Source organism: Herpailurus yagouaroundi, unplaced genomic scaffold, assembly GCF_014898765.1.
Source record: "Herpailurus yagouaroundi ecotype Mexico unplaced genomic scaffold, PumYag 217, whole genome shotgun sequence".
Classification (NCBI taxonomy): domain Eukaryota; kingdom Metazoa; phylum Chordata; class Mammalia; order Carnivora; family Felidae; genus Herpailurus; species Herpailurus yagouaroundi.
The window spans coordinates 5,936,731-5,948,026 of record NW_024412448.1 but is presented as its reverse complement, the minus strand read 5'-3'; the positions used below and the strand labels follow the sequence as shown (position 1 = coordinate 5,948,026).

General features: G+C 54.9%; 1 protein-coding gene across 11 annotated transcripts in view; it reads left to right on the top strand.

Moving 5' to 3' along the window:
- The first annotated feature begins 1,763 nt into the window (after window positions 1–1,763).
- CCDC57 (coiled-coil domain containing 57) overlaps window positions 1,764–11,296 on the top strand; it is a 101,928-nt gene continuing 92,395 nt past the window's right edge. For 3 of the 11 annotated variants that reach the window (XR_005785024.1, XM_040456716.1, XM_040456717.1), the window contains exon 1: window positions 1,767–1,924. The gene's annotated coding sequence lies outside the window, so the exon portion shown is untranslated. Of the gene's footprint in view, window positions 1,925–11,296 lie in introns of all 11 variants that reach the window. The other 8 variants (XR_005785023.1, XM_040456715.1, XR_005785021.1 and 5 more) reach the window with 5 other exon arrangements.

The following is an 11,296-nucleotide window of genomic DNA, read 5'->3' as shown; positions in this document are numbered from 1 at the left end:
GCCCTTCCCATGAGAAGCAAGGCCATGCTGTGCCTTGAGGGTAACACTAGGGTCAGGCTTGGGGTCAGCATTGGCGTGATCATGGGGTCAGGGTTGGCATTGGGGTTAGCGTAGGGTCAGGGTGAGGTTGGTAAGGTTAGTATAGGGTCGGGTTGGGGTTAGTGTTGGGGTTATTGTAGAGTCAGGTTGGGGGCCTAGGATGGGGAGGCAGGGAGCTCATGTTGTTAGGTCCCAGACATACCCTGGGGCCCCTTCCCTGGGGCTGAGCTGGACCTGCGTGGTTCAGTGTTGTTTCTGACCCTCTAAGCCATAGGGAAGGGAGGACATTCTCGCCGCTTTATGGAGAACAAACCGAGTCCTAAAAGGATGTAAGACAGGAATGACCAGGATTTGAACCCTGGCTGTGTCCTGTGACAGCAGGTTACCCTGGTATGGAGGCAGCAAGGGTGCCCAGGGCCTGTGGAATGAAGATTAAAGGTTTTGGAGACCATCTACAGCTGCTCCAAGTGAGCATGGCTATTTTCACTTGGTTTCTGTGAAATGACAGGTTCACAGCTTCCATTTTTCATGAGGCTTGAATTATTGATCTGCTTCTGATATTTAATAACTCCTAGACCTCCCTCCAGAAGCTGAGCCTTTCTTACCATTAACTGGCTTGAGACCTTTGTCCGTCACTGGCAGGGCCCTCTTGGGGACTGGCCCTGGGCAGCCAGCAAGCCATCCAGGTGGAGAAAACACAGACAGGAGGGCTGGGACCGAGGGTGGCAGAGGCTGTCCCCTGGGCCCACTTATTGGGCCGGTTGGGTCCTCAGGCCCCGTGGACCCTCAGATGCCCGTGGAAGCCGTCCCTGAGCAAGCTGCAGGGGCCTTGGCAGGAAGGCTTGCTGTGGCCTCTGTGAGGCAGGCTGTGGTTTTGTTTTCCTTTTGTTTTGAACTTACAATTGAACACAAAAACAAAAGGGCACAGGTTGCGAGCACACAGGAGCTGGTGAGTTCTCACAAACAAAATAGCGTGTGGGTGCCTGGGTGGCTCAGTGAGTTAAGCGTCCAACTTTTGATCCCAGCTCAGGGCATGATTTCACGGTTGGGGAGTTCGAGTCCCACTTCGGTCTGGTCTGCTAGACGATAGTGCCGTGCTGCGGAACATGCTTGGGATTTTGTCTCCCTCCCTGCCCCCTCCATCGCTCCCCTGCGCCAGCGCGCGCTCCCTCTCTCAAAATAAATAACTTAAAAAAAATTTTTTTTAATAAACAACAACAACAACAACACAGGGAGCAACAGCACTGGAAACAGAAGGGCAACCCAACCCCACAAAGCTTGCTGGGGCAGCCCCACCCGCCGTCCTCAAGTCCGCGGCTTTCCCTGCAGAAGGGCCCTATAGGCGCGATGCGGGATTGGGAGGGGGAGGGGGGGGTCGTGCGTCCCCGAGTCCCCGGTCCCCTGGACAACCTGGGCCCCCTCCCCTGCAGCTCTGGGCCCTCCCCCACGACCTCCTCGTGCAGCCCCGGCCCCCTCTCCTTCTACAGTACAGTCTCGCCCCCGCCTGAGCAGCTCCCAGCCCGGGCCTTTGGAGGCAGCCAGTAGCTCGCGTCCTGCCTCCCCTGGGCCCAGCTGGGGAGCCTCAGCCCCTCCGGCCTCCCCCAACCCTCGCCATCGGCCCCGCCCTCCTGGCGAAGTCGGCGGATCCTCTCCGGGAGTCTGGTGGGCGGGAGGTCCCATCGGCGCCTGCGCGTGGGGCGGGCGAAAAGAGCCCGGAACCCTGCTTCCTGCCTCGCGTTTCCCTCCGGTGGGGTCGGAGCGCTGCAGTGGGCGGGCCAGCACCGCGGCCGTCGGACTCGGGTCACTATGGCAACGCGGCGGGGCCGGAGGCTGCGGCGGACGGTCGTTCCGGGTGAGCCGCGGGCTTGGGCGCCTCGCGTGGGAGGTGCGCTCGTTGCCGCTTTTCGGGTCACCTTTCACGGGTCTGGCTGGAAGCCCCCGAGATTTGGTGGTCCTGGCGGACCCGGGCCGCGGGGCCCCGCGCTCTGGGCCGGGGCGGGGGCAGGTCCGCGGGGTCCTGGGCTCGGCCGGGCGCCCCGGGGGTGGGAGTGGGGGGCAGGTCCGCGGGGTCCCGCGCCCCGAGCCGTGCGGCTCCCCCGCAGACCCGCCGCGCCTCGCGGGTTTCGGGCCCTTCGGGTCCCCACAGCGACCCCGGGTGGGCCGTGCAGGTGGGGACGCCGCAGCCCTGCGCCAGCCCTGCGGCGGGTGAGGATGGGCTCAAACCAGGCCGCCTGGCCCAGAGATTTCCCGCCCACCCCCCACCCCCCGCCATTATTTGAGACTTTCACAAAAGTTGCACAAGGAGTACAAAGACTACCCCGCACGTTTTGCAGAGATTCCCCCAAGTGTTACGTCTCCTCTTGCGGGCAGGTCGGGGCAGGTCTCGTGGCGCACCCAGGGAATTAGCAGCGCTCCTCCAGAAGCAGGGTTCCTGCAGACTCCGCACATACGGCTCCATGACTTTACTCTCGAGGATTCCGGTCCTTACTCTTCTGCAGTCTGGAGCGATCCCTGAGTCTTCCTGTCACTTTTTAGGAGCCACCTGTTTTGTGGAATGCTCCTTAATTTGGGTTTGTCTTAGGTTTCCTCGTGATTAATTTCTAGGTGCATTTTTTAATTTTACTTTTATTTATTTTAAAAGTTTATTTATTTATTTTGAGAGAGATGGAGAGCAGGGGAGGGGCACAGAGAGAGAGAGAGAGAGAGAGAGAGAGAGAGAGAATTTCAAGCAGGCTCCAGGCTCCGAGCTGTCAGCACAGCGCCCGATTTTTAAGTAATCGCTGCACCCAGCAAGGAGCTCGAACTGACCCCCCACCCCCTGAGATCAAGAGTCACAGTTCTTCCGACTGAGCCAGCAACGTGCTCCAGGTTATGCATTTGTTATAAGAAAGCCTCAACAGCGAAGGTGTGCACTTCTGGTGCGTCGTATCAGGAGGCAGGTGATGCTGCTCTGTCCATTAGTGGTGGCACTTTGGTTAAGTGGCTTAGGTGGTGTCTCCTTTATAAAGTTACTATTTTTTCGTTTGTAAGTAATAAACACCTTGTGGGGAGGTAATTTGAGGCTATATAAATAACTTGTTTCTAACCATACTTTCTACCATTACAAACGGGTGTTTTCTGAAACTATTATTAATCGTATTTACCAAATGAAGATTTTTTTTTTTAATTTCCATTATTCTTTCTATATATTAAAGTAGGCACCTGGCATGGGGCTTGAACTCACAATCCTGAGATTGAGAGTCGCAGGCCGTACTGACTGAGCCAGCCAGGTGCCCCAAGAACCTTCCCTTCTCACCATTTTTTTATGCATTTATGTTGGCATACATGTTTTTACTTTGTGTCCCCCCCCCCCCCACCATTGGTTATAATCCACTGCTATAATTTATTTTGTTGCTGATTTTCCAGATTTGAGCTTTAGGAGGCTTTTCAGGTTGGCTTCCGTGTCCTTTCAGCATGTCCCCTAACATTTTTGAGCCCTTATTTTCTGGCACCACCAGATGCACCAGGTTCATGTTGTGCTTCCTTGACCTGGCCTGTGTCAGTCATTTCTCTAAGGAGCTCTGCTTCCTTTTAGTTCCTTCCTTCTTCTCTTTTTTCTTTTCTTTTCTTTTCTTTCTTAAGATATTTTATTATTTTCAAGTCAGCTCTGCATCCAACCTGGGGCTCGAACCTATAACCCCAAGATCAAGAGTTGCAAGCTCCACTGAGTGAGCCAGCCAGGCGCCCCCCCCCCCCCTTTTAGTTTCCAAGGAGGTGTTTAGAAACCAAGATCAGGTTGTAGGTATGCTTTATTGCTACTGGAGGGTCATTGCCTTTTGGGTTTCTCAGTGGGTGGAGCTAGGAAACCTGTATTTATTCACACCAGACACATCTGTATCTATTTCTGAGTGTATAGATCTGTGTGTATATTAAAGGCTGTGACTTTATATTGATATCTCCAATTCCAATTAATTATCCCAAGGTTCATTCTACATTTCTTTTCCTCTCTAAATCTGGTTCCTATTGTCCTCAATGTATTTACTTATCTGCTCAATCCTAGACCACAGATGAAGTAATTTCAGAATTTCTAGTCCAGGGGCGCCTGGGTGGCGCAGTCGGTTAAGCGTCCGGCTTCAGCCAGGTCACGATCTCACGGTCCGTGAGTTCGAGCCCCGCGTCAGGCTCTGGGCTGATGGCTCAGAGCCTGGAGCCTGTTTCCGATTCTGTGTCTCCCTCTCTCTCTGCCCCTCCCCCGTTCATGCTCTGTCTCTCTCTGTCCCAAAAATAAATAAACGTTGAAAAAAAAAAATTAAAAAAAAAAAAACAACAAAAAGAATTTCTAGTCCATATTTCTGTTAAAAACAAACCTATTAGAGGATAATATTTGCATACAGTTGTTTTGTTTTTATCCTTACAATATATAAAGTTTTTTATGAAGTTATTTTAGTGTATTTTTTAAAATTTTTAAATATTTTTTTCAATTTATTTTTGGGAGAGAGAGAGAGAGAGACAGAGTGTGAGTGGGGGACGGGCAGAGATAATTTGAAGTAGGCTCCAGGCTCTGAGCTATCAGCATAGAGCCTGATGTGGGACTCGAACTCACGAACCTCGAGGTCATGGCCTGAACCGAAGTCAGGCGCTTAACCCACTGAGCCACTCAGGAACCCCAGGGCATTTTTTTTTTTTCTAATTTTTTTTTAATGTTTATTTTTGAGAGACAGAGACAGAGTGCAAGTGGGGGAGGGGCAGAGAGGGAGACACAGAATCTGAAGTAAGCTCCAGGCCCTGAGCTGTCAGCACAGAGCCCAATGTGGGGCTTGAACTCCCGGACCGTGAGATCATGACCTGAGCTGAAGCTGGATGCTTAACCAACTGAGCCACTCAGGTGCCCTGTTTGTTTTTTTTTTTTAATGTTTTATTTGAGAGAGTGCACATGTGCATGAGCAGAGGGAGGGGTAGCGAGAGAGGGAGAGAGAATCCCGTGCTGGCTCCACACTGTCAGCGTGGAGCCCAACACGGAGCTCTGTCTCACAAACCGTGAGATCATGACCTGAGCCGAAGTCAAGAGTCAGTTGCCTAACTGACTGAGCCACCTGGGCGCTCCGTGTTTTTTGTTTTGTATCGTTTGCATTTATATTAATCATTTGTGATGAGGTTAGACTCAGTTGTTTCTGTTTGTATTTCATTATGTTTTTTTTTTTTTAATGTTTATTTTTGAGACAGACACAGAGTGTGAGTAGGAGAGGGACACAGAGAATCTGAAGCAAGCTCCAGGCTCTGACCTGTCAGCACAGAGCCTGACACGGGGCTCGAACCCAGGAACTGTGGGATCATGACCTGAGCCGAAGTCTGACGCCCAAGTGACTGAGCCACCCAGGTGCCCCTGTATTTCATTATGATTTTAAGCTTTGGTATGCAAACCATGTGATTCTCAAAGTCAGCAGCTCTTGGGGCACCTGGCTGGCTCCATTGGTGGAGGCAAAGTGGCTCTTGATCTCAGGGTTGTGAGTTCAAGCCCCATGTTGGGTGTAGATTACTTAAATAAATAAAGAAAAAAAAGTCAGCAGCTCTTAGCTAGAAGATGACTCGGTTTCCCTTTACTTTATTATTTTGTTTTTCATTTACTCCATGTTTGTTTTTGTTTGTTTTGGCAAAGGGATTTGGCAGGCGTAAATTCGCACAGAAAAGTGCCGCACACCCCTCACTCCCCACAAGGGCCACTGGTGGAATTCAGACTTACCGGTGGCTCATCGCTCCTGTTTCAGAGTTTACAAATGGTTGTGGGTGCTGTTTGGCAGTCAGTGAACGGTGGGAAAACAGACTCGTGGTCACAGATGGGTGATTTTCATCCATCCCCTAGATATCCTTGAAGATTGCGGGTGCTGAGTGTAGCTCAGGTGGCCCATTCTCGGGGGGCTGGCGTGGAGCCCCCGTGTTGCGTGTAGAACAGATGAGCCGTCATCTCTGGACTTGCCTTCGAGCACCACAAAAGGCGGTTTGTAAATGAAGCTCACTAAGTATACTTCCAGCAAGATGACATTGCTTGGTGAGGTAGGTCTGAGTTCTTCTGCGTTAGGGACTTATCTTACTAGCAGCCGAGTCCAAAGCCGAATGCGTCCATCCCGAGCCACGGTCCTTTAGGGGAAGGAGGTAAAGAGAAACCCCCCGCTTTGGATGGCTCTCTGCTCGGCCAGTGTGCGTGAACAGCCTGTTCATAAGCGTCTAGTGACCGACTTTTAGCCTTTACAAATGGCCCCTTTGTGTAAATTGTAGAGTCTGTAACTGCTTGTGTTTTAATGAGGTTACGCAATGCTTTTCCAATTAGTAATTATCAAATGTTTATTATAAAAGAAATTGCTTCAAAGTTTTGGTCAGCCGCAGAGGGCGATTAATTCTAATTAATCCTAATCCTGTGTGCGGATTGGGTAACCCCCTGGTTTGTCTCCGACGTGTTCTACTCTATCTGGCGGTCTAGGTGAGGGGGAGGGTCTTTGTGGATCAGGAGCATCTTGTCACACTCCTTCCCTGTTCATCCTGCATCTAGTCACTGTGGGGGAGGTGGGGACACCCCCAGGGCAAGGGGAGCCCCCTGCAGAGCCCACTGCGCTTGGAAAGCTCTTTATCTGCCTGCTGCCTCTTTGTGGTTCATTGGGACTCACCCTCTGTCTTGAACTCCTTCCTCTTAACCGGGGAGCCGGCTGTCAAGCAGACTCGGCACGGACCCCACCTGCAGCTCGGGCGGTCTTTGGCTCTGTCCTAGTTTGTGAGGAGCTGAGGATCTCACCGGAAGCCTCTCCCTCCCTGTGCTGAGTGTGGAAGGCCAAGCCCCAGGTGTTGCCCCCTGGCCTCCGACCCGGCTGGCCCGTGTGGTCAGGGTCGCCCGCGGCAGAGCACTGGTGGGGCTCCGGCAAGTGAGTCCCAGACTGCTCCACGCTCCTCGCAGCCCTGTCTTAGCACTGGGGCACATTCAGAGGAACTGGTGACTGAGGTCGACTTCCAGACGGGGCTTGCGTCTGTGTGGGACCAACGGGTTTTCTGTGGGTGGGAAACGAGGACTTTCACGAGGGGCTGTTTCCATCTTCCTAACACCCGGGGGCCTGCAGGTGCTTTTGTACGACATCTGCCTGAGATAAACGGGTGAGAAAGCTCCGTGTCTTACAAATGAGAAGATCGAAGCGATGACGTGACCTGGCGCGCCCCTGCTCCACCCCTGGCTGACCCCACAGGCCCTCCTAGAACACCGTGGATGCCGCAAGCAAAGCCACCTTAACTGTGGGTCTCTCCCTTCTGTGGAGACTTCTTTCTGCCGTTTTCCCATAAGTTTCACTGGTTCCCCCTGAAAACTGGGTGCTTGTCGGGGACATCTGCTGGCTGACAGGCAGATTGCGTCCAGACTCTGAAGCTGTGATGTTTAAAGCCCATTCATGTCAGCCTCGGGGCTTTTAGGGTTATCCTGTGGTGAGATTTACAGGGCGGCAGGGCGCAGGCTGTCCTGTGATGGGGTTAGGAGGAAAGGGGCACCCGGACCGGTGTCAGGTTGCTTGTGGGTCCTGAGTGCCATAGAATCTGGCCTGCACGGTAGAAGCTGGTCTCTCTAGGGAGGGAGCCGCGGTGGGCAGCAAGGGCCAGGCCCTGTCCCCTCATTCTTCGCTTACTATGCCGAACAGGTTGAACTTTACCTTGCAGGTGGCCAGAGCCACGTGCGTGGTATCATGTGGTCAGCTGTCTGTATTACAAGAGTAACTCCTGTGGGTGGCTGTGCAACCAGTGCATTTAAGAGGCAGACCTGGTGGCGGGGCCCGTGACACAGGACAGGGCGCTGAGGAGCAGTCTCCAGAAGCAGGGAGGCCTGTTGACCTCGCAGACTGTGGTGTGTTATCTGTGAAGGACCATAGTGGTGACTCATGGGCACTTGGGGAGACAGTCTGAGTCATCACGGTAGCAGGGGCGTTGTTTACTGGTGTGTGTGTGCATGAATCCTGATCCTGTCCCTGTGAGTGGGCGCAGTCATGTGGGTGGCCTATGTGTCGGTTTTTGTTGACAAGACTGCCGGACTCCAGAGCTCCTGGGCCCCACACTGGCCCCTCGCCCATACAACTCCCCTGCTAGTTGGGGTGTGTGTGTGTGTGTGTGTGTGTGTGTGTGTGTGTGTGTGTGTGTGTGTTGGGTGTTGGGTGTTTCGGGCAGCCAGTAGATAGACAGTGTGGACGAACCCCTAACCGTGGAGGTCGCCAGTTCCACACCAGGGCTCTCCCTGGGCTTTGTGGCTGGCCTGCCGTAACCCCGGTTTCCCCGTGGTCCTGGGAGCCCTCTAGCCAGCACAGGGACCGTGACCTGGCCGGGACGTGCAAGCCTCATAGAGGCCACGCAGAACCCCTTCCTGCTCTTCCCTCGTGGGCTTCCCTGGCCTCTGTGCAGAGTCGCCCCGTGTCCTCAGCCGCTCTCATCTTGCCCCAGGCTGACAGACAGACCATCGGTGCAGTGACCTTACTGTCTGTCTCCAGTAGGTAAAACAGTCCCTGGCACCTACTGAGTGCTAAACAGATACTTTTTTTTTCAACATTTATTTATTTTTGGGACAGAGAGAGACAGAGCATGAACGGGGGAGGGGCAGAGAGAGAGGGAGACACAGAATCGGAAACAGGCTCCAGGCTCCGAGCCATCAGCCCAGAGCCCGACGCGGGGCTCGAACTCACGGACCGCGAGATCGTGACCTGGCTGAAGTCGGACGCTCAACCGACTGCGCCACCCAGGCGCCCCAAACAGATACTTTTTAAATGAGTAAACGGATGAATTTAAGAAAGGGAACTGTGTCTGGTGGAATTTTATATTACCAGCCTCAGTTTTTCTGGTTACACAGTTGTAGCACCTGAAATATAATCGGAGGGGTTTGCTCCTGGATGAAATGAACCGTTGTCATCACCTTCTGTGTGCTGGGGCTTGGGGCTCAGAACCCAGTCCGAGGTGCCCTCTGCACATCCTAGCTGTCTGCTTGGGGAAGGTGCTTGGCCACTGACTGAACTTGAAGCCAGTAGCTTCCTTTATTACTGAATGAAACACTTTTAAAAGTGAGTCTATAGTTTTTCTGTGATTCATTTATACATCCATTAACACATCTGAAGGGTGAGGGCTGGTGATCGGAGCGTGGGGTGCTTGGGTGTTCGGGATTGAGAGAAACCATGACCAGGGAGGCCAGGGCAGGCCAGGTGCTTCAGCAGACAGGGGGCCGTTCCCTGTAGTGGAGCCACCTGGGGGTCTGACCCCACCCGGCACATGGCAGCAGGTGCTGGGCTCCAGGGCCTGACGTGTCCCAGCCCTGAGAGAACAGGACTATGTGGAACGGGAAGCCCTGGGCAGTTAGCCTTTGTCCTTCCACTTACAGGATCCCTTTGGCACCCCTGAGCGAGTGGAGCAGAGGGGCCAGTCCAGGGGTCTTGCAGCGAGAGCCCTGGATGGTGGCCAAGGTGCGTGGGGAGGAGAGGAAGCGGGAAGTCAAGGCTAATCCCACGTGTTTAGCTTGGGCAGCTGGATAGAGGGGTGCCTTGGAAGGAGCCAAGGAAACTGGGGGGCAGGAGCCTGGGGTGGCGCTCGGGTGGCAGGCAGGTGCTGGATGGGTGTGTCGCAGCCGAGGGCAGGTTGAAGCCGGCTTGCTGGGCGAGGCCCGGAGGCTAGCAGGAATGGGGCTGCGGAGGGGCGCTGCCCTGCTCCAGAACCTGCAGGGCGGAGACCTCGGCTGCCCCTGGCGATCATGCCTCTGCCTCCCAGGCCTCCCTTCCGCTCCGGGAGCTCGGCCTGCGTGCGTGCGGGGCCTTTTCCTCCACCAGGCATCCTCTGCGGTTGAACTTGGTTCCGAGTGACTGCCTGGGGTTAGCACGGACCCCACAGGTTAGGTTCAGGGCTCCGTCCCGCAAGACCGACCCCGCCCGGACGCCTCTACATCAGAAGACCCCTCGACGACCCCTCTTCGGGTTCAGCTTGCTAGAGCAGCTCACAGAGCTCAGGAACGTTCTTTGTAGCTCCCCAGCATATTCTAAAGGGTATGACTCAGGGACAGCCAGATGGAACGGGTGCAACCGGTGCAGTGTCCGGGAGGCAGACCTTCCGTGCCATCTCAGGGCACCTCTGTGTGCTCCCCGACCCCTTCGCCGAGGGTTTCTGTGGAGGTCGTCACACAGGCGTGACTGGTTGAGCCGTGGGCCGTGGGTGATGGGTCGGCCTCCAGCCCCCGTCCTCCCGCTGGGAGGGACGTTGGGGGGTGGGATGGAGAGTCCCAGCCCCGCAGCCCCCAGGTTGGCTCCCCCGGCAGCCGGCTGCAGAGTCCCCTCATAAGCCCAGGGGCGGAGAAACAGAAGGTACCCTTTCACCTGGGATCGTTTCAGGACCTGGGCACGAAAACTAAGCTAACAGCAGCTGCACCCCGTAGCTCCCGTTGCTCGGCGTGGTGAGGGTCTTCGGAGGTGTGTGCCGGGAACCGCGAATGAAGCCAACACGTATTCCTTACTACGTGGCGTAGCGCTGGGCCCCGCTGTCTCCACAGCCCTGTGCGGGCCCTCCGGACTCAGCTGCTCCTCTCTCTTGCAGAGTCGCCCCCAGACTGGCTGGGCCAGGGGCTACCAGGGCCTGTCACACGATGCTGAGGACAGTGTCCCCTCCACAGAGCAGGCCTGTGGGCCAGACCCAGCCTGCGCCGTCCGTGTCTGAGCTGAGGGGTTGGCGCAGAGCCCGTGTCCCACGGAGCCCTCGACACCCGCTGCCCTCTGTGGGAGGGGCTGGCCAGCGCCGTCCTACACGTCTCACTGCTCTTGTAGGAGGACCTTCGTGAGGGAGTCATTCAGGTCTGGTGTCGGTGCCGAGAAGATACTGGCTTCGCCTGGGAAATCGCCTTGCCTTTTCCTTACCAGACTCGTGGGCCCCGTGCTCGAGCCTGTTCTTGGTACTTTGTCCTCCGTCGTCTGAGACGCGCTGGTTGCGTGGCCTCTGTTGCCCGATTTTGATGGTTATCACGTTGTTTTCCCCTCTCCCTTTCTGTGTCCTAAGCACTGTTCTGTGAGCTCAGCTGACCTGTGCTCAAAACCTGGTCGAGTGTCTCTACTGTTGGCTGGGGTGGCTGAGCACATGGCACCCATTTCCTGTGAAAGGCACGTTCTTTCTGGGGTCCTGACAGTATCTGGGGATTTTCCAATACCGGCCAGGACCATCTTGACAGTTTCTCTTTCACTTTTTCTTCCCTCCCTTCCTTCCTTCCTTCCTTCCTTCCTTCCTTCCTTCCTTCCTTCCT